The sequence below is a fragment of the Equus quagga genome, chromosome 12 (assembly GCF_021613505.1).
Source record: "Equus quagga isolate Etosha38 chromosome 12, UCLA_HA_Equagga_1.0, whole genome shotgun sequence".
NCBI lineage: Eukaryota > Metazoa > Chordata > Mammalia > Perissodactyla > Equidae > Equus > Equus quagga.
The window spans coordinates 82,435,994-82,458,959 of NC_060278.1; the positions used below are offsets into that span (position 1 = coordinate 82,435,994).

The 22,966-nt window shown below is 43.3% G+C and overlaps 1 protein-coding gene across 7 annotated transcripts in view; it reads right to left on the minus strand.

Annotated features, from left to right (window-relative positions):
• The window catches only part of STK35 (serine/threonine kinase 35), a 126,345-nt gene that overhangs the window by 22,288 nt on the left and 81,091 nt on the right, over nt 1–22,966 (minus strand). For 4 of the 7 annotated variants that reach the window (XR_006891023.1, XR_006891018.1, XR_006891021.1 and 1 more), the window contains exon 4: nt 12,525–12,609. The gene's annotated coding sequence lies outside the window, so the exon portion shown is untranslated. Of the gene's footprint in view, nt 1–3,074; nt 6,134–12,524; nt 12,610–22,966 lie in introns of those variants that run through there. The other 3 variants (XR_006891020.1, XR_006891022.1, XR_006891019.1) reach the window with 3 other exon arrangements.

Sequence of the window (22,966 nt, forward strand, 5' to 3'; positions counted from 1 at the left end):
GGCGTTGGACAGCTTCCTGGGGCCCCTGGTGACTTCACCCTCTTGGCTTCTCCTCGCGGGGTGAGGGTGCACAGGGGTGGCTGATCCCTGTCGCTGCAGGACCGCCTGACGTTTTCGAGGCCGCTTAGTTTGGGTAGCATGGATGTGCCATAATAAATGTGACCAGTCTCCTGCTAGAGGACATTAACTTTGATCCAATCTTTTGTTCCTACAAACAATGCTGTAGTAAGATCCCTGTATATACCTCTGTGTACATGTGGAATTTTCTCCGTGGAATAAATTTCCAAAAGTAAAATTGCTGTGTCAAAAGCCAAATGCAATTTTAATTTCCTTGGATATGACCAAATGGCTCTCCAAAGACACTAGCAAATTTACCTCCCCATCAAAACTGGAATTTAATAATTTTTTTTTTGGAGGAAGATTAGCCCTGAGGTAACATCTGCCAATCCTCCTCTTTTTGCTGAGGAAGACTGGCCCTGAGCTCACATCCGTGCCCATCTTCCTCTACTTTACATGTGGGACGCCTACCACAGCATGGCTTGCCAACCGGTGCCATGTCCACACCCGGGATCCGAACCGCGGCACCCTGGGCCTCCGAAGCGGAACGTGTGCACTCAAACGCTGCGCCACCCGGCTGGCACCCCTCCATAAATTTTTAATAACAAATTTAAGCTGGGCAATCTATTTTAGTTTGATTGGTTATTTGAACCAGATCTGATTTTCCCAGTTTTTGTAATTTTCAACGTTATCCTCAAGATATGAGTTTTCTGAAAGTTTTTTTAAAAATAACTTTAGGAGGTGCCTTCTTAACTGTTGTCAGTTTTATTTTGTACTATTTGTTTCTACCAGTGATAGTCATTGTGAATCGGAAAGAAGGTTGATAATTTTTATCTACTTCTTGACTCAAGAACCAATGAGTAAGGCAAAGATGTAGGACCTGGATACACAGCAAAGTACAGATGTTCTGTTTTACTGGGCGGGCTGACCATGTGCCACCATGTCCTTACTAGGTACTGGGAACACAGACCCTGCTGTGAAGGAATTCATGGTCTAATCAGAGAGAGAGAGAAGCTGGCTGGCCTCAATTTGCCAGTTGGACGAGAATGAAAAAGGCCTTCCAGATGAAGGGAACAGCCGAATACAAGGTGTTTATTCATTCAGGAAATATTTATTTGTGCCTGCTCCATGCCAGAAACTGGGCTGGGAGCTGGGAATGCAGGGATAAACAAGTTTCATGAGGTCCCTGCCCTCTTTGACGGTGACTCGTAATCCTAGATGTGAAGGATGAGTTGGAATGTCTTTCCTGGCAGAGGGAACAACCCAAGCCCTGCAGTGAGAATAGGCCCTTCTGAGGGCATGAACGCAGGCCAGAGAGGCTGGCATAAAGTGGACTGAGGGAGGGCGCTGGGGGAATGAAGGCAGTAGACGGAAGTTGGGTTCTGCAAGGCCATGTCCACCACGCTAAGAAGTTTATATTTTAACTTAAAAGCAACAAGCCAGGGAAGAGCATCAAGAAAAGGAGTGGTCTGATTAGATTAGAAATACATTTTTACCATGTCTGTGTGGAGAGTGGATGGGGGCAGGGGAGAATAAATGCCATGAAACCAATTAGAAGGAGACTGCTGCAGTTGTTCAAGGAAGCGATGATGGTAATTGGGCCACGTGGTATCTGAGGAGGGACGTATTCAGTGGAGCAAGTGCTGAGGATGGAATCAGATGGGCATGAATGGAGGGCTGTGTGAAGTGAGGGACTATATTGTGAGAAATATGGACGGAATCGTGTGCCCCCCCACTCATATATTGAAGTCCTAATTCCCAGTACCTTAGAATGTGACTGTGTTTGGAGACAGGGTCTTTAAGGAGGTAATTAAGGGTAAATGAAGTAATCTGGGTCGGCCCTAATCCAGAATGACTGGTCTTTATAAGAAGGGGCCGGCCCCGTGGTTAAGTTCGCACACTCTGCTTCGGCGGCCCAGGGTTTCTCCGGTTCGGATCTTGGATGCGGACCTAGCACTGCTCATCAAGCCATGCTGAGGTGGCGTCCCACATAGAGGAGCTAGAAGGACCTACAACTAGAATATACACCTATGTACTGAGAGGCTTCGGGGAGGAGAAGAAGAAGAAGAAAGGAAGATTGACAACAGATGTTAGCTCAGGTGCCAATCTTAAAAAAAAAAAAGAAGAGGAAGAGACACCAGGGATCCCAAGAAAAGGTCATGCAAGGACACAGCGAGAAGGCAGCCATCTGTCAAGCCCGAGAGAGAGGCCTCAGGAGAAACCAAACCTGCCCACGACCCTATCTTGGACTTCTAGCTTCTAGAGCTGTGAGAAAATATATTTCTGTTGTTTAAGCCCCTGAGTCTGTGGTATTTTGTTGTGCCGGCTCTATGGGACTAATACAGACCCAAATGTCTAAATAATAGGGCAGTTGGGAAATCAATCGTGGTGGTGCATCCTTATTGTAGAAAAGAGTCTTAGCCCAAGATATGCCCATGCAAGTTCAGGATTTTGACTTCATGAGGAGGTTCATTTAATCTCCTCTCTTTGGCTTGGAGGAATTTCACTGCATTTACAGGGACCAATACTGTGCTTCAGGAGCCGCCACCAGGCTGTCCTCTCCCCAGTGGCCTAGTCGGTGCCGGTGGTAGTTAAGTGTGCTACTTTATAGCAGTGGCAATCTCAGGCATCACTTGCATTGTTTCCTTTGTCTCTGTCACTGTGGGTTTTTTTCAATTTCATAACTTTGAAAATCATGTATGTGTTTTGATTATAAACTCTTGCAGTAATTGTACGCCATCATTTTACATAGTAAGTATCCTTTCTGCTTATGAAAATTCCCCTACAAACTTTTTTGGGAACAAATTAACCATGTAATAAAGGAGGAAGGCTATTCAATGCAAATATTCAAAAGAATAAGACAGGAAAAATGAGGCAGCTCTACATACACTGACAAGAAAGATGCCCAAACAGGATGGTGAAGTGGAAGAAAAGATACAGGTCGATTATGAACCTGTTTTTGTTTTTTAATAGAACCATTTGTTAGTAGATGCTTAGGGAAGAAATCTGGAAGCATGTGCAGCCAACCTTTAAAGTACTGTAAAAATTCTACCATTTAAAGATCTGAGTTCTGCCAAATGAGCCCTGTTGGTGATATCCTACAGCAGGGAAACCGCGGTACATGGCGATATGCTGAAGGCCAGTGAAGGACTGGCACAGCCACAGCCCCCCAGGCTGGGATTCTCATGCCTACTGTCCAGGACACATGACTGAGGCTGGCCTTCTGGGTCAAACCACAGAGCAAATGCTAACAAAGCTTGATGTCTATCTTATTTTAAGATGAACATAGCCATAAATACAAATCCTAACATTCTCTTCTTCTCCCACCCCAATGGATCATTTTGCTCTCCCGATGTGCCCTACTGGAGAGAACACCAATTTTTTTCTAACTATCCAGATACACTACTCTACAAATGGAGTGGATGGTGTTTCATTAGAACAGTCTGTTTATGCAATCAGAATACAATTTTGTGTATAAAAGATCCACTGTGTATGATTCAGAGAACATGACTGTTCTGAGAAAGGAGGCACCAACACGACCGGGTATTGGTTTTCTTAGTTGAGAAAGGAGGACGACGGACTTTGATGATCTTGACGAAGGCTTCCCACCGGCTTCCTGAAGCTCCTGGCCCTCTCTGGCCATTGACTGAGCAGTTGAAGTGGCTGTACTGAAATGAAGTGGTGTCCTTGAAGGAAATTGTGTCCAGGGTGACTGTGCAGCAGTGTGATACGTGGCAGTCTTTGAAATAAAAATATTTAAAGTCCTTTAGTGTGATTCTGTGTAGTTCTTCCACACTGAAGAGGCTCTGTTTTATAAAACTTGAATTTCATAAAAGAATTTAATAGTATCCTTTCATAATACATCAAAATATTGGTTTTCAGATTTTTAACTACTTCTGCTGGAGATGGAGGTTCTGGAAAGAAGCTTAAACTAAATGCTAAGTGCTGTTACCAAGTGGAGAAATGAAGATTGCACATTGCCAAAATGGTTGCGTACATTTTTGAGAAATTATTTTGTTTATCAAAACAAAATTCGTAGAACTCTTGAGCAAAAATGCATTAACGATCAACATGGCATTGAATTAGAAAAAGTTAATGAAGCAATAGGACACTCTTTATTGAAACCCTCTGTGCTAGCGTTGGTGCAGGAAGCACAGTGATACTGGCTGACATTTATCGTGACATTTATTGTACTGTGTGGCAGGCTGAGCAGATCAAAGGGGTGGGTTATCTGCACAGCTGCCCAGAGCACTCGTCCATAAGCAGCACTAACACAGCGAGGTGACAGACTGGAAATCTGGTGCCAGTTGCTTGAGAGTTTCCCACAGCATTCTTTCAGAGTTGGCAAACTGTTAAGTGGTCCCACTCCCACTGATGTAGGCGGCACAGGATGAGGGGGGAGGGGCTTTAGATCAAGCGGAAGCGGCAACTTTCAAGGTAGGCGTACATGAAGGTGAGAGGAGCCAGCTACGTGGGGCACCAAGAGAAGAGTGTTCCAGGCAGAGGGACAGTGAGGGCAAACCAGCTGGTCCCAGGTGTTCAGGAAAGAAAAGGGAGGGCACTATGGCTGGAGCAGAGAGAGCCTGGGAAGGAGGTGTCAATAGGATTGGAAGGTAGGCAGGAGCCACGGGAAGGGAATAATAATCGATATTATTTGAGCTGTGATGGGAACACATTAAAGTTTTCAACAGGGGAGTGGCGTGAGCTGACTTACCTTTGAAAAGACCCACTTGGTTGATGTGTGGAGAGAGGCTCCAGGAAGACAAGAATGGAGGCAGAGAGCGTAGATAAGCAGGTACCGGTGTAGGATTATCCAGTGAAAGATGATGGAGGTGAGAGGTGTGGATGATGGGGATGAAGAGAAGTGGATGGACTTGAGATGAAACTTCTAGTTAGAACCAACAAGGCTTGAAGAGAAGCTGGGTGATCTAATATAACTCCTAGGATTATAGTTCATGCACCTGGGTGGATGGTGAATGGAGTAGCCATTTACCGATATATGGCAGACATATTGGACACGTGGGAAGACAGGATTGTGAATAGAGGGTCAAGGGTTCTGTTTGGAACATGTTAAGTGTGAGATGTCTATTAAACATGCAGGTGACGATGTTAGTAAGCAGCTGGGTATCCAAGTCCCCAGGGAGAACTCAGGGAAGAGGCCAGAGTTGGAGACAGGAATCTGTGACTCAGCATATAGGTGCATTAAAAACCACAGGGCAGAACGAGATGCTCCAGGGAGACGATGTGGGCAGGGAGGAGCAGGAGCTCAGGGCTGGTCCCTGAGGAATGCTGGCCGTCAGACGCCAGGCGGAGGGAGCCCTGCAGAGGAGACTGAGAAAGAGCAGCTGGCGAGATGGGAGGGAATTCCTTGGGATTGATTCCTTTCAGACATGGAAGGTGGAAAATTCCAAATGTGTTCCATCACATGTAGTGCTTATAATATGTTTTTTCAGTTTTTGCCACATAAGGAAGAGTCTCATGCAGAGGACCCATCTTTTACTGCCAGTTCTCCTGCCTTTACCACCTGCTCTGTTTGCAGAAGTCAGACGGGAAATGCTGTTGAGAAATTAAGGGAGTCTCACCATCGCCCCAATTGCTGCGGCTCAAAAGCTGTCCCGACCCCATTTTACTTACCCCCCACATTTAAGGCATCAACTAGTATTGTTGGTTCTATCTCGTCAATATCCCACATGCCCGCATTTCTCATGCCCTCACTGCTGCCACCCTGTCCCAAACCATTATCTTCTCTTTCCTGGAGAACAGCAGCCCTCCCTAACTGGGCAGGGCTGGGCTGCTGCCTCCACTGTCAAGCTCCGAGGAGCCATCCTCCATCCAGTAGCCAGAGGGCTCTCTCTAAAATATAAATCAGAATGTTACTTCCCCTTAAAACCCTCCAGAGAAATAACTTAAGTGACTATCAGTAGGGAACTGGTTAAATAAATACGGTACACCCACGCAGTGGAACCCTATGCAGACATACCCAAAAAATGATAATGAGAACGCCCTACCAGTGCTGATACGAAGGATCTCCAGGATGGGAAGGGAAACAAGCAAGGTGTGAATGTTATGCCACCGTCTGTAAAAGAAAAAGGGATGGGGAGTGTGTGTGTTTGACTGTCTTTATGTGTAATATCTTACGGCAATGGAAGCAAACACAAGAAACTAGTACCTAAATGGCTTCCAGGGAGAGGATCTGGGCAGGTGGGGGAAGCAGGGGAGGGAGATAGTTTACCTTTCGGTACTCCTGAATTTTGAATCAGATGACCCTATTATCTGTTCAACGATAAAGCAATTAAATTAGAATGTTTACACGAATTAAATCATGAACTCTCCCATCTCACTTAACAGATAATCTAGTCCCCTCGTCCTTCTTCGCTACAAAGCCTCACAACGGGGCCTGCCCCATCTCTGCTCTCATCTTCCAGCACTTTCTCACCAAGTTCCAGCCACTCTGCTCCCTCCTGAACCTCAACATGCCAAGCTTGGTCCCTTCTTGGGGCTTTGCTGTTCCTGACCCCTGTACCTTGACCTCCCCAGATAGCCCTCCATACTTTCTACTCAGAAGTCCCTTCCTCAGAGACGTCTTCCCCGACCCCAATTTAAATTTGCTACCCCTCGCCTCCCATCGCTGCAAATCCACATTCTACTTTCTTCACAGCAATGACCATCATCTAAAATTGTTTTATTTACCTGCTTATTGTATGTCTCCCTGTTATGCTCATACGCCACCATAATCTTGGTGCCTAGAACACTGCCTGGCTCATACTATACAATAAATATTTGTTAATGACTGAGTGAGTGTTTTTCTATTTTTGCTGCAACCTTCTAGAGGTCCTGACAGCCATGATATTTATAATAGCTCTTGTTTCGTTTCTTTACAGTTCACAGTGACAGCGCACAGACTAGAGTTCTAATCCTGGCTTCTCTTCTTAGCTCTGTGACCTTGGGCAAGTGACAAACCTCACTGGGTTTTGTGAAGATGAAGTGAAAGCTGAGGTATAAAGTGCCAGTCCTGGCAGGCTTCGCTCGTGAACCCTCACCACAACCCAGGGAGAAGGCTGAATGGGAATGACTGTCATCCTGTGGAGGATGAAGGGATGCGCCCACTGAGGGGAGCGACCTGCCCAAGGTCAGGTTACCCGGGCAGCAGAGGCAGGTCTCCACTCCAAGGCTTCTGGCTCCCTGCTCAGCACCTGAGCGCTACAGGCTTTTCTCCTCACTGTTCTGACTGTGCAGGAGCCCCGGCCCCTCCCCGGGCATGGAGTCTATGCTTGTAATCAATCACCATGATAATTTCCCCCTTTACTGGGAATTGGTCATTTGTCTTTTGATTTTCTCCTCATCAATGGTTGATACGTTTTGGCCCGGAAAACAGTACATAGAGTTTCTAAACAACATCATCAAATTAAACGCAGTGACGCGCTGACTTAGGGAAGCCGTTCATCTCTCCGTTTCTGAAAAGCAATGAAACGGTTGATCAGTTTCACCTCCGCGCGTTTATTCGTTATAACTGACAGAAACACCAACACTTAAAGCTGGAGAATTGAACCCGTCTTCTAACATAAGTGCCGAAATGCAAAGTCATTTTCCAGACATTGTGTTCATATTTTATTTTCTCAATTTAGACCACAGACCGCAGGAACAAGGGCTGGATTTGTAAGGACCTGGAGGAAGCAATGAATCTCTGAAATCTGACAACAGATGTCACCAGCACTGTGTTGCTCACAGAGCCATCGTGCTACCTGGCATCTCAGTGCTCATACATTTTCTTTGGCTCAGTAAAATTTTTTGCGAGAATACAGTGGCTCATTGTCAAAAATTTCTGCGTCATTGTGCCACCACATCTGACCCTGCTTATCCCCACAGTGACCTTAGGCAGTCACAAACATCATCTCCATTTTGTGAGCAGGGAAACTGAGGCTCAGAGGGGCCCAGTATTGCCCAAGGTCATGCAGAGGATGACACGTGCCTGTCTGTCTCCGAAGCTGTGCCCTTTCCATGCTCTCCTTGGTTAAAGTCCAGCGCCCCCATAGACAGTCCCCAAAGGGTGCCAGCCGTGGAGAGTGTTTACCTTGCAGCCATCCTTCTGAGCCAATTAGAGCTACTCAGTTTAGGAATATCAGACTGAAGCAGATCAATAGAGGCAGAGCAGGCTGAAAGGCAGAATTTAAACGAGCAAAATGAAGGCATGAAATCTCCCGGAAGCAGAATCCCAATAGGGCCCCTAGCTTGCAGCTCCCTGATGCTAAGGCACTGACATTTGAAAAGCCTTAACAAAGTGTGCGTCCTATTTTCCCTTTCCGCCTCCCCTCTGTGAAGTGGCAATCAGCTTTGTCGTTTGTTCTCCGGGAAACCAGTCAGGGTGTGCCAGGGAGACCGCAACTGAGAATTTAAGATGTCTCTCTCTTGCAAAATCTGGGGAACAAAGGAGCTGTTTTGTGCTCTTTGATTCACGTCAGTCTTCAGTACAGTGCGGAGAATGCATTCATCATGCCGCCAAAGCCAGCAGAGGCTGGGCGGGGCCAGGATGCAGGAGTGTGAGGCACGGAGGCCACCCTCCATCCTTTGGGGTGGGTGACAAGGGGGACACCAACATTTGCTAGGCCCTGCTGTGGGCCAAGTGCTTTGTACACGTGGTCCTACCTAATGTGAACGACCTGCTAAGTAGCTAAAACCTCCTCCTCCCATTTTAGAGATGGGAAAGCAGAGCCTGAGAGGTCACGTGACTTAGCCAGGCGCCAGAGCCTGTCTAAGGCAAGTCCCTCTGACCGAAACCATCTCATTCTCCGGTGAATTCCCGCTCTTGGTGTTCCCGGTGCCAGGCCCCTCCCTGGGCCCTTCTCCTGGCTGGATCATCGGAGAAGTGACCTCAACATCCGCGTTCTGATCTAGGCCATGCCAGTATCTGGCTGGGCATGCATGGACAGGCCACTTCATCCAACGATAAAACTAGGATGCTAGTCACCATTCCAGGCTCAAATGAGACCCCTCAGCACCATTGCTGGAGCTCCAGCTGTGAGTCGAGTGTTCGTGCCAGGCAGCCACCACTCTACAAATAACTTTAAAAGATTAACTAGAGTCCAAACATGAAGAAAGCATGCTTTTCTGAAGAAGGCGCTTATAACGGGAGGGTACATGTAACATTTCCGTGTAGTTCTGTTTCCTCCACTAACCCAGCTCTGCTGCCCCATCAGGCTCCTCACGTGGGGTCTCACACACAGGATGCTGATAACGCTGCAGCATCGGAAGGCAGAGAAAGAAGAGGCCACACTAACAGACGGAGCCCAGGGAGGAGCGAGTCCTTCACCTGGGTGAATCTGAGGCCCGTTCTGACTGTGCCGACAAGGTGCCTGGTCTGGTGTCAGGGGTGTGGGGAGCTTGGTCTTCTGGAGGAGGCAGAGCAGCCTGGAGGCCCCAGCCAAGTTGTGGAGCCCTCCCGGCACACGAGCACCAGGGTGAGGCTCCCTGCGCTGGGCACGGCAGCTGGGGGTCTGCACCCCTTGGATGCTTTAACACCTGAGGTTCCCGGGGGTCCTAGACAAGCGCCCTGCTCAAGGCCACTCAGTAACTGAGTGCCTCAGGTGGATCCAGACCCGGGGTCGGCCAGCTCAAGCGCTTGCACTCAAGCCTCAGACTCTCCCAGGGGAAAATTCACCCAGAGACACTAGTAAAAAATGAGAAATCTGGAGTCCGCCCCCACCCCCATTATGATCCCAGAGGCCTGAGTGGGGCGGAAATTCTTCTCTTTAACAAGTACCAAGGTGACTCTGTTATGGGCTGTCCAGTCCACCTTGGGTACAAATAAGGAGGCTGTAACAGACCTGAGGGTTCACCCGAATGGCCCAGAACAACTCGAGCCGAGAGGAACTCAGCATCTCCTCTGTCCCGGGCGCTGTTCTGAGGGCAGACTAACTCCCTGCTCCTCCTAGCAAATCCAGGAGGAGGGAGCCATCGTCATCTCCACCGCACAGCGCTATGTCATAAAGCACTACATTATATTATACTATATTACTATAATATGTGATGAAGGAGGAAAGGGAGCCATGCAAATCCAGGTTGGCGAAGACATCGCTGACATATTATAAATGAGGAAACTGAGGCCTAGAGAGGGGACATAATTTGGTCAACGTGACAGAACTTCTCATGGCCAGACCAGGTTCTGGACATCTGGAACCAGGCCTCTGGACCACCATGCTAAACAGGCTCTCGCAACATGCTGAAGGAGCCCGGGAAGGAGTGACTGGTGCTACCCCGGATGCTGGCTGTGGACAGAGTGGTCAGACACACGAGTTAGGAGTCCCATGAGCCAAAGTCAACCCCACGGAGCAGGCGGAGATGATAGTCATAGATAGGGCCTGAGAGTTTCTGCTGATCAGAAACTCTCTGGGGCAGGGCTCAGTCCTCTGTGTTTCAACACATGCTCCAGGTGACACTAAGGCTCGCTCAGGTGTGAGGACCACTGAGCTAGGTCATCTCGAGGGGGTGGGTGTCGATGCCCTGCAGCCCCCAGTTCAGGCTCCTCCACGTCCTCTTGGCCTTGAGGTTTCTGGGCGTCTTAGTTTCCTGGTTGGCGTCTCAGTTCATCCCACACGCGTAATCACTAGTTGGCAGAAGGGAGGGAGGAGCGGAAGGCTGGAGCCCAAAAGTGCTTCAGTTTTGAAAACAATGATTCTGAGGCCAGAAGCACTTCTGCAGAGAGACATCCTCAGTGAGTGTGACGGCGTGGGCCTGCTTGACCCCTCCGAGGGTGTTGCTGAGTGGGCACAAGTGGCCTCTTTAACAGCCTCATTTCCAGCTCCATTGTCTCAAAGTGCAGGCTTCCAGCAGAACCTCAAACACATTAAGTGCAGAGACCACGGTCGCATGTCCCTCTTCCTGGCCCTCGGGAGTTGGGGTGTAACCCGCAGCGCTCCGCCCTGGTCCTCTACCGGGTCCCCTGACGCACTGCTCCAGCCGCGTGGTCATCCCGCCCTTCTGCGCATGTGCTGAGCCCGCTCCTCGCTCGGGACAGTGGCACCGGCTCTTCTCTCTGCCTAAAAGGCGGTTCCCCAGGCCCTTGCGGGGTTTGCTTTGTCCCTTTGTACAAGTCTCTGCTCCAGCGCCACCGCATCAGAGAAGCCACCCTGGCCACTCTGGCGAAAGTGGCCACCCATCCCCACTCCATGCTTGGTTTTGGTTTTCTTCCACCTGACGTTATTCAACACTTTTATCTGTTTATTCTACACCACCCCTCTCCACCAGAATGTAAGCTCCGTGAAAGCAGACACCGTTTTGTCCACCGCTAAAATCCGGGCTGCTAGAACAATACCAAGCACGTGAAAGGAACCGAATCGTTGTTGAACGAATGAAATGAATGAGGTCTTCCTGATCTACGTGGCTGAAGTAAGCAATCGCATGGGGCGGCGGCAGACACAACTTTGGGATTCTCGCCCTTGGGCCGAGAATGAGGCCTGGGGCTACAGTCTAGGTAGAAGCACTTATTAATCATTCATTCATTTGTCAATATTCCAAAGTATATTAAATGTTCCCCCCGGCTAGAAAGCAGGCATTAGCCAGACGGTGATTAGCACAGATGAGCAGCACCCTGGAAATCCTGGAGCTTACTGTCTAAATACTACAAAATAGTCACAGAAACAAAATATAAATGTGCAGCAAGGAGAGGTGCTAGGGTGGCATTATCCAGTGATAATTTCTCTGGCAAACCAATTTGAATATATATTGAACTCAAAGTGCCTTGTACTTATATTAGAAGTGGTGGGTAAGAACTCTGAGCTGGAGTGCCCAGGTTCAAATCCCAGCTTTACCACTGTGTATCCTTGGGGAAATGAATCTCTCTACCACAGTTTTCTCATGTGTAAGGTAGGGGATAACAGTAGTGCTCACCTCAAAGGGTTGTTGTGAGGAGTGAATTAGTTGATACACGGAAAGAATTTAGAACAGTGTCTAACTCACAAGATGCATTCAACAATGTTAGTTATTATTTTTGTAAAATTTAATGTTGACTGGTATTGGTATTGTTATCCCCAACAAACTGATAAAAAACTGCAGTACAGAGAAGCCAAGGTTGTTAGGTAAAGTGATGGAAACATAATTCAAACCCTGTCTGACCCCTACATTATCAGATATCTCAGCAGCCAAGACAAATAGGACTGGCTGGGTAGGTCAATTCTTGGTGCAAAATTCCAAAATAGATCTAGGAAGTTTGTGGGGACAGACTACAGAGTGAATGGTCCTAAAGTAATTAAGGTACCTTGACATAAGCCATTCATTCATTGCTAATTTTCCATATGTATGTGCTAAGCACCAGGCCCAGGGCTGGAGAGGCAATAGTGAAATAAACGAGAACATTTCCAAGGATCCTGACGTAAAGAGAGCAGAGTCTCGTGGAAGAGATATGCCAGTAAGCAGGAAAAATAACACAAAATTGTTAGGTGTTGTGCTTGAGTACCTTTCAAGCTAGGTCTTACCTGATGTCACGTTTATAGATGGAAAAAGTTCTGCTGGCCTTGGCTCAGTCTTCATTAAGTTTAGGATCAATCTGGATGCTATTGGCTACAAGTAATAGAAACATATCATAATAAGGATTTTTTTTTTAACCTCTATAACAAGAAGTCAAAGAAGTTAGTAGGCATGGAATGTCCAGGATTGGCTAAGGCAAAGATCCAATTCCATCTTTGAAGCAACTTCCAGAATGTTGGCATGAGGAGCTCTGCAGACCACCTCCCCAGGGAAACAACCATAACTGGTAAAATTATTTTTTAAAAAACTTTAAAAAGTCCCTTGAAATTGTCTCATGGACGTGCAGCAAGTGAAGAAACATTTCATGGGAAGTAGGAAGAGCAAAACTCTATGCCATTTGAGCCGTGGTTTGTTCCCCCCATGCTCTCCCAGCTCAGGAGGATGAAGCTCTGCCCCACGTGGGTGCAGATAAGAACATGGGACTCCCTCTTTCTCCAGATCCATGCTTAGACCTAGAATACTGCAAGCCACCAGAAATTCTCGTCCCACCTAGCTCCAGGCTGCAGAGGCTAATTCCAGGCAAGAGTGGCTGAGAGGTCTGGGACTACTTTCCTCTATCCAGCCCCCACTCACAGAACAGAGGCTCTACCCGAGTCATGGCAGGCTGAGAATACTGGGACCCTGATTGCCTGACTCCAGCTCAGTCATAAGGTGGAGGTTCCATACCAGGAGAGGCAAGTCAAGAGGACCAGAGGCCATGACCCCAGCACCCTACTTGTACAGCAGCAGGGATGTTACTGCAAGAAGAGCAGGCTACTAGAGGAGTGGTACAAAGCTTTTGCCCAAGGGGAAGAAGGGAAGCCTGAAGAACAGAAAACCTTGATGCTTTCCCCCCCAAAACTGACTTTATTGGGAACAGAATAGGGGGGAATTTCAGGCCTGAGCGTGCAATCAAAAACAATGAAGACTTTGATGTAAGCAATTATAAGGAGGTTGGTAGCTCCTTGAAAGCAAAAAGCTAAACCCTAGACCATCTAGTAGTTTAACAGAGAGAATCATGAAAAGAGGCAGCTAGAATAGTCCTCCTGGGATGAGAACAACCCTTGAAGACTGGCCTTAAAGACTATCCCTGCAAAGAAGTCCAAATTTTATTGGAGCAGACTATGGAGAAATTTATGCCCCGGGGCATTATCAAAAACAATAGAGCAATCAGTCGTCAATTAATGGGGGCTAACAGCCAGGTGTGATACCGAGAGAGGCAGACAGCTTAACAGAGAGAGAATGAAAGACAGTCTAAGAGAGCCCTGCCAAATACATTGGCATCTGAGGGTGACTGTGCTCATGCCGGAGGCCGTGCTCTCTAAGAGGCAACATTAGAGGCTGCACCCTGTGGGAGAAGTAGATTTTACTGAAATAGTCAAAGTCACTAACCAAATAAACTAGCAAACAACAAGAAGTCTGGGGGAGGGTGGGGAATCTATCTAGAGTTGCTCCAATATTTATCTAAAATTTCCAGTTTTCAAAAAAATTAGATACATGCAAAGAAACAAAAGGTATGGCCAATCGAGAGGAGAAGCAGGTAACAGAAGCTGCCTTTGAGAGGGCCCAGATGCCAGACTTAGCAGACAAAGACTTCAAAGAGGTCAAAATAAATATATTCAAAGAACTAAAAGAATCCATAACTAAAGAACTAAAGGACAAGGGCTAAGGCACACTAGCAGAAGTTAGACGTGAAGCTGAGAGCCTAACAGAGGAGAATCAGTTCTTAATACTGTGCACAAGAGCATGAAGAGGTTGAGCTGCTGAGAGAATAGGCCAACAGCCTTCAATGGCTGTATACCTTCTCCATACTATAGCACATTTCATAAATGGATGTTCCTAGCAACAGTTCTGATTTTTTTAGAGTCTAAATATGTTCAGTGTTGTCTCATAAGACAAGAAAACATAATATATTTTAGATTGATTTTCATCAGTGATGAGTAAGACTTAGCTATCTGGAAAGTTAACATCGGCAATAGAGATAATTTCTAGTGGTATGAGTAATTCCAGCTGAATGAGGTGTGCTGGTTGTGTTCTCCATGCCAGTATCAGTTAAAGGCATGAACCACAAAACGAAAATGTGCATTTCACTAAATGCATGCCCACTCTTGTTAATCTTACTACAGTGAGTACATTGGATGTAATCATCATTAAAAATACATAGATAAATCCACCAAGAGCATTTTGCTGCCTTAAGCAAAAGGTTTGCTCCCAAATCTCAAAATGTGGAAAGCACCTCATGTGGCTAAATATTTAGATAATCAAAATTTCTGAGTTTTCCTACTTTGGCTGTTGGATTCTAAGCCAAAGCATCTAGGAAATACAAGGCCCATTCAAAAACAAGACAACTTTCTTTCACTGTTGCCCACATTTTTTTTTGTATGCAGCAAACACTCATAAGAGCAAAGTCTCCTTATAAGCAATGAAACAAAATCACAGATATATAGGATATTAAAAATACAATATTAAAAACTTGTTTTTAAAATAGTAATTTAAGTAATAGCTCTAAATAAATAAGTTTGGTTTCACTTAAAAAAATAACTAAAGGAAAGTATAATGACAATGTCTCATTGAGTAGAGGACGTCAACAAAAAGATAAGAATTACAAATAAAGTCAAATAGAAATTCCAGAGTTGAGAAGTACAATAACAGAAATTAAAGAATTCACTAGCAGGACTCAACAGTAGACTTGTGCTGGCAGAAAAAAGAATTAGTGAATTTGAAGATAGATTGATAGAGATTATACAATAAAGAACAATCAGAAAAAAAGAAGGAAGAAAAATAAAAAGAGCCACAGAGACCCATGAGATACCATCAAGCTTACCAATACACAATTAAGGGGAGTCCCAGAAGGAGAGGTGAGAGAGAAAGGGACAAAAAGGAAAAAAAGAATATTTGAAGAAATAGTGGGCAAAAACTTTCCAAATTTGTTGGAAACCATTAATCTAAACATGCAAGAAGCTCAGTGAATTCCAAGTTGAATAAACTCAAAGAGATCTACGTTAGACACATCATAATCAAACTGTTGAAAGCTGAAGACAAAGAGAGAATTTTGAAAGTATCAAGAAAAAAGCAACTAATTACATACACAGGATCTTTGAAAATAACAGCTGATTTCTCATCAGAAAGTATGAAGGCCAGAGGGCAGTAGGATGACATATTCAAAGTGCCAAAAAACCACAATTCAATATTAAGTAAAACTATAGTTCAATTAAAAAGTTAAGACATTCCCACATAAACAAAAATTGAGAAGTGTATTGTTAGCAGATCTTCCCTGCAACAGATACTAAAGGGAGTTCTTCATTCTGAAATGAAATGACGTTAGCAAGTAACTTGAATTCGTGTGAAAAAATAAAAATGACCAATACATAGGTAAATATAAAAGATAGTATAAATGGATATTTTGTTTGTAACTTTTTTCTCCTACCTGATTTAAAAGACACTTACATCAAGCAATAATAATAATACTCTTTTAATGGACTTACAACATATAAAAATGTAATTTGTATGACAATAATAGCACAAAAGAGAGGGAGGAAATGAAGCTATAAAGGAACAAAGCATTTATGTATTAATTTAATTAAGTTGATATGAATCTGAAGTAGATTGTTATAATTTAAGATGTTAATTGTAATCTGCAGGGAAATCTCTAAGAAAATAACTTTAAAAATATAGTAAAAGACAAAGGAATTAAAACAGTACATTAGAAAACATTTAGCTATAACAAAAGGAGGCAGTAGTGGAGGAATAGAGGAACCAAAAGACGTAAGAAATACAGAAAACAAAGCAAAATGGCAGAAGTAAAGCCTACCTCATCAGCAATTACATTAAATGTAAATGGATTAAATACTCCAAATAAAAGGTGGAGACTGGAAGAATGAACAAAAAAACCAAAATGCTAACTCCATGAAACAACTCCATGATGACTACAAGAGACACATTCAGATTCAAAGACACCAACAGGTTCAAACTAAAAGGATGGGAAAAGCTCCATCATGCAAACAGCAACCAAAAGAGGGTTGGAGTGGCTGTAAAAATAAGAGGCAAAATAGACTTTAGAAAAAAATTGTTACTAGAGGAAAAGAAGGACATTTATATGATAAAATGGTCATTCCACTGTGTACATATAACGATTATAAACATATGTGCACCTAACAACACAGCCGTAAAATACGTGAAGCAGAAACTGATGGAATTAGAGAGAAATAAACAATTCAATAGTAATAGTTGGACAGTTCAATAACCTACTTTCAATAATTGATAGAGTGATTAGATGGAAGATCAACAAGGAAACTGAAGACTTGAACAACGCTATACACCAATTATACCTAAGACACGTCTATAGGACTCTCCATCCAACAAGAGCAGAACACACATTCTTCTCAGATGCATGTAGAACGTCCTCCAGGATAGCCCATATGTCAGGCCATAAAAAAGCCTGAATAAATTTAAGAGGATTAAAAACATACAAAGTATGTTGTCCAACTACAGTGGAATGAAATTAGAAATCAATAAAAAATGAATATTTGGGAATTACTTGAATATGTGAAAATGAAACAACATAGAAACCACAGGGGAAATTGAGAATACTTTGACATTAATAAAACCAAAACACAAAAAAACAAAACTTATGGGATGCAGCTAAAGCAGTGCTTGTAGACGTATGTATATTCAAAAGGAAGAAATGTCTCAAGTCAATAGCCTCACATTCTACTTTAACTCTTTAAACTGGAAAAAGAAGAGCAAATTAAATCAGAAGAAAGCAAAATGGAGGAAATAGTAAATATTAGAGTGGAAATTAATGAACTAGAGACTATAAAAACAATAGAGAAAATCAACAAACAAAAACTACTTCTTTGAAAGATCAACCAAATTGAAAACCTTTAGCAACACTGACCAAGAAAAAAGAGAAAAGATTCAAATTATTAAAATCAAGAATGAAAGAGAACCATCGCTACCAATCTTACAAGATTAAGATATATCATAAGGGAATATGATTAACAATTGTATGCCAACAAATTAAGTAAACTATATAAAATGCACAGATTCCTAGAAAGACACAAGCTACCAAAACTGTCTCAAAAGAAAAAAAAAAAGGAAAATCTGAATAGATCTATAACAAGTAAAGATATTGAATTGGTAATCAAAAACTTCTCACAAATAGGGACCGGCCCGGTGGCACAGCAATAAGTTCGCACACTCCACTTTGGTGGCCCGGGGTTTGCAGTTTCGAATCCCGGGCATGGACATATGCACCACTTGTCAGGCCATGCAGTGGCAGGCATTCCACACATAAAATACAGGAAGAAGGGCACGGATGTTAGCTCAGGGCTAATCTTCCTCAAAAATAAATAAATAAATAAATAAATAAACAAATAAAAATTTTAAAAAACTTCTCACAAATAGAAGACCAGACCCATATGACTTCATCAGTGATTTCCACCAAATGTTAAAAGAATTAACACCAATCTCTTACAAACTCTTCCAGAAAGTAGAACAGGAGAGAACACTTCCCAGTTAATTCCATGAGGCCGATATCACCCTAATACTAAGACCAGGAAAAAGATGAAAGAAAACTACAGATCAATGTCCCTCATAAATATAGGAGCAATAATCCTGAAAAAACATCCTGCAAACCAAATCCAGCAACAAATAAAAAGTATAATGAACCACAACCAAGTGGGATTTATCCCAGGAATGTGAGCTTGGTTTAACATCTAAAAATCAATTAATACACAATATGGGATGGTTAATTTTGTGTCAACTTGACTGGCCACAGGCGTTGAGACTCCACGTTATTTCTGGGTGCATCTATGAGTGTGCTCCCAAATGAGATTGGCATTCTAATCAGTGGACTTGGTAAACCAGATTGCCCTCCAACGTGGTGGACATCGTTCAGTCCATCGAGGGCCTGAAGAGAGCAAAAGACAGAGGAAGGAAGGCTCCGCCCATCTCATCTCATCTCCTCAGGTCCTCAGTCTGGGATTTACGCCGTCAGCTCTTCTGGTTCCGAGGCCTTCACATTAGGACTGAGTTATGCTACTGGCTTTTTTGGGACTCCAGCTTGCAGATGGCAGGTCATAGGACTTCTCAGCCTCCACAATCATGTGAGTCAATTCCTCCTAATAAGCCTCCTTTTATATCTCTATCTGTATGTATATCTACATCTATGCCTGTCCTATTGGGTCTGTTTCTCTGGAGAACCTTGACTAATATACAATATTAGTAGAATGAAAAACAAAAACCGCATAAATTATCTCAACAGAGGCAGGAAAGCATTTGACAAAATTCAATGCCGTTTTGTATTATAAAAGTCAACGAACTAGAGAACAGGGAATTTCCTCAACCTGAAAAAAGGAATCTATGAAAAATCCACACCTAACATCATACGTCATGCTGAAAGGCTGAACACTTTCCTCCTAAGGTCAAGAACAAGAAATGGATTCCATTCTCAACGTTTCTATTCACCACTTCTATTCTGGAGGTTGTAATTAGAGCAATTAGGCAAGAGAAAAGAAATAAAGGCATTCAGATGGAAAGGAAGAAGTAAAACTATTTCTATTTGCACACGACATAATTTTGTACAAAGGAAACCATTAAAATCTATTCAAATAAATGAATGAGTTCAGCAAGTTTGCAGGATACCAGGTATAAAAATCCATTGTATTTCTATACACTAGCAATGAACAGTATGAAATGAAATTAATAAAACAGTTGCATTTACAACAGCATCAAAAGGGGGAAATATTTAGAAATAAATTTAACAAAATCAGTACAAGGCTTTTGCTCTAAAATCCTAAATAAATGGAACAACGTCTGATATTGATGAATTAAAGACTCAATATTGTTAAGAAGGCAGTAATCCTCAAACCGATCTACAGATTCAATGCAATCCCTATCTAGTCCAAGTTATCTGTCTTCCAGAAATTGACAAAATGATCCTAAAATTCATATGGAATCTCACGGGGCCCCAAATAGCCAAAACAATCTTGAAAAAGAAGAACAAAGTGGAGACCTCGCCCTCCTTGATTTCAAAACTTACTACAAAGCTATAATAATCAAGACAGCGTAGTACTGGCATAGGGTAGACAGATCAATGGAATAAAGCTGAGGGTTCAGAAATAAACCCTTACTTTTATTGTCAATTGATTTTCAACACTGGTCCCAAGGCAACGCAATGGGGGAAAGAATAGGCTTTTCAACACATGGTGCTGAGACAACTGGCCAGCCTCAGGCAAAAGAGTGAAGTTGGACCCCTACCTCACATCATCCACCAAAATTAACTTGAAATGGATCACAGACCTAAATGTGTGTGCTAAAAGTATAAAACTTTCAGAAAAAAGAAATACAAGTAAATTTTCATGACCTAAAGTTAGGCGAGGACTTCTTATACATGATTCCAAAAATGTAAGTGATAAAGGAAAAAATAGATAAATTGGGCTTCCTTAAAATTAGCAACTTTTGTCCTGCAAAGGACACCATCCAGAAAGTGGAAAAGATAACACAGGGAATGAGAGAAATTATTTGCAAATCGCATATCTGAAAAGTGACAAGTATCCAGAATACATAAAGAACTCTTACTACTCAACAATAAAAGACAAATAACCCAATTTAAAAATGGGCAAAGGATATGAATGAATAGAATGTCTCCAAAGAAAAATTACAAATGGCCACAATCACATGAAAAGATGCTCAACATCATTCACCACTAGGAAAATACAAATCAAAAGCTTGAGACACCATTTCCCACCATTAGGATAGCTGTAATGCAAAAGACAGACAATAGCAAGCATTGGCAAGGATGTGGTGAAATTGTTACCCTTGGACATTGTACATTGGTACATTGGTGGGAAGGTAAAACGTGCAGTCACTTTGCAAAACCAGTCTGGCAGGTCCTCAAAAGCTTAAACACAAAGTTGCCATATGACCCAGCAATGCCAGACTTGTAGGCATACACCCAAGAGAAATTAAAATACATGTGTATACAAAAAATGCTCATAGCAGCATTATTCATAAAACCCAAAAAGTGGAAACAACCCAAATGTCCACCAACTGATGAATGGATGAAAAAAAAATGGTACATCTATAGAAAGAAATGTAGTCCAGCGATAAAAAGGAATGAAATATGGATACAGGCTCCAACAAGCAAGAGCCTTGAAAACATGCTGAATAAAAGAAGCCAGCCACAAAAGACCCCATGCGGTATGATCCCATTTATATAAAGTGTCCCAAATAGGCAAATCTAGAGAGACAGAAAGTAATTTAATGGTTGCCTAGGGTTGGGGAAGTTGAGGGGAAATGAAGAGTGATGGCTAATGGGTAAAGATATTGTATTTGCGGTGACGAAAAATTTCCACAATTGTTTGGGGGATGGTTGCACAACTCTGTGAATATATTTAAAACCATTGAATTTAAAAGGGCCAACTTATGGTATGTGAATTATATCTCAATAAAGTTGTTTAAAAAATTGCATCTTTTCCATGTTTAGTGTCAGATTGTTTTCAGCTAGCTTCCTCATCATCACAAGACGATTGCCATGGCTCCAGGCACCACATCTTCATGGGACAATGTCCAGAAGAAAATCAAAAGGGGTGTGTGGGGTAGGGTGAATTCTTCCTCATGTTTCTTTTTAAGACCAAAGAAATCTTTCCCAGAAGCCCTCAGGCAGACTTCTTCTCACAACTCCCTGGCAATAACTGGATCTCACATCCACCCTTAAAATAAGGAGACTACCACTTCTCTACTCAAAACCTTCTAAGGGTTTCCCTTCTTACTCAGAGCCAAAGTCATTACAATGGTCCAATATATCCTATGTGGCTGAAGCCCTCCCCTTCCCCCTGTCATTATCACTCTGCCACAACCTCTCTAGAAATCATGGAATCTCTAGTATGGCAACTCTAAGTAGGTTTCAGCACGTCCTACCAGCGGCTCAGGTTTGGCCCCAGCCCACTCTTCTGTGGGTCCGCCTGCACTCTTTGCTCTGAGACGGGGACCTTCTTGCTTAGAAGACCATGTTTCCTCCATGGGGAAGAGTCTTTTAACTGCAAGAAGTGTTGGCATTGTTAATAGAAATGACGAGGTAAGTCATACCCACAATTTGAATATTTTTTTGTGCATTTTGTTTAGAAATAATTTGTGTATATTTGTTATTTTTAAAGTACTTGCATGGGGCTGGCCCAGTGGCGCAGTGGTTAAGTGCACACGTTCCACTTCTTGGCGGCCCAGGATTCACCGGTTTGGATCCTGGGTGCAGACATGGCAACACTTGTCAAGCCATGCTGTGGCATGCATCTCACATATAAAGTAGAGGAAGATGGGCATGGATGTTAACTCAGGGACAGTCTTCCTCAGCAAAAAGAGGAGGATTGGCAGCAGATGTTAGCTCAGGGCTAATCTTCCTCAAAATAAAAAGATAAAATAAAATAAAATAAAAAGTACCTGCAATGTTTAAGATTATTTGGTATATTGGAGTATCTAAGAGATTAATTTATGATTCCAATTAAAAAGTGTAATTGAATAATTGATTTAAACTTACAATTTTACCTTAAAAGTCTAAGTGATTATATTGTTTGTAAATTGATTTGAAACACGTAAGGTCTTCAGAGTCGCCATCTGCAGGCATTGCTTCGGTATTTAAAAGCCTTTATTTATTAGACACATCATTAAAGTACCTAAAAGTAAAATCAACTTTATTAAATTTAATAATGCAGTTTAAAATTTTTAAGTTAATGGCAAAGGATCCTAAAACTTGATTATGAAAGTTTGCTAGATCTAGAGGTAGAGTAAGGATTTGTAAACTGAACTTAAAAGTTTAAAGAACTGGGGCCAGCCCCAGGCTGAGTGGTTCAGTTTGCGCTCTGCTTCGGTGGCCCAGGGTTTCCCAAGTTCGGATCCTGGGTGCAGACATGGCACCGCTCATCAGGCTGTGCTGAGGCGGCGTCCCACAGAGGAGAGCCAGAAGGACCTACAACCAGAACATATAACTATGCATGGAGGGGCTTTGGGGAGAAGAAGAAAAAAAACTTTAAAGAACTAGGTTTTTAATTCTAAAATTCATATATTTAACATTAAATTTAAAATTTAAAGTAATCCAAAAGAGTCTTTTCTGTGTATAAACGTCATCCTCAGGGGACCCACCCTGATACATCAGGGATGGACGCATGACCCACCAGAGCCAATGAGCTGTGAGACAACGTTTGGCAAGATTTCTGGAAAGGTGGCGCTGTTTTCCTCTGCTTTCTACGAGGGCTACCATGGCATGCCTTCCCCCTGCTACTGTTAGTCAATGGCAGAATGCTACATAGACGATGTGAAGTCTAGGACAACGGGGCCATTGTGTACACAGGAGGACGCAGGCCTATTCTGTGCTGGGGCAAACACGGAGCCAGAGAAAGAAGCTAAACAACACAGC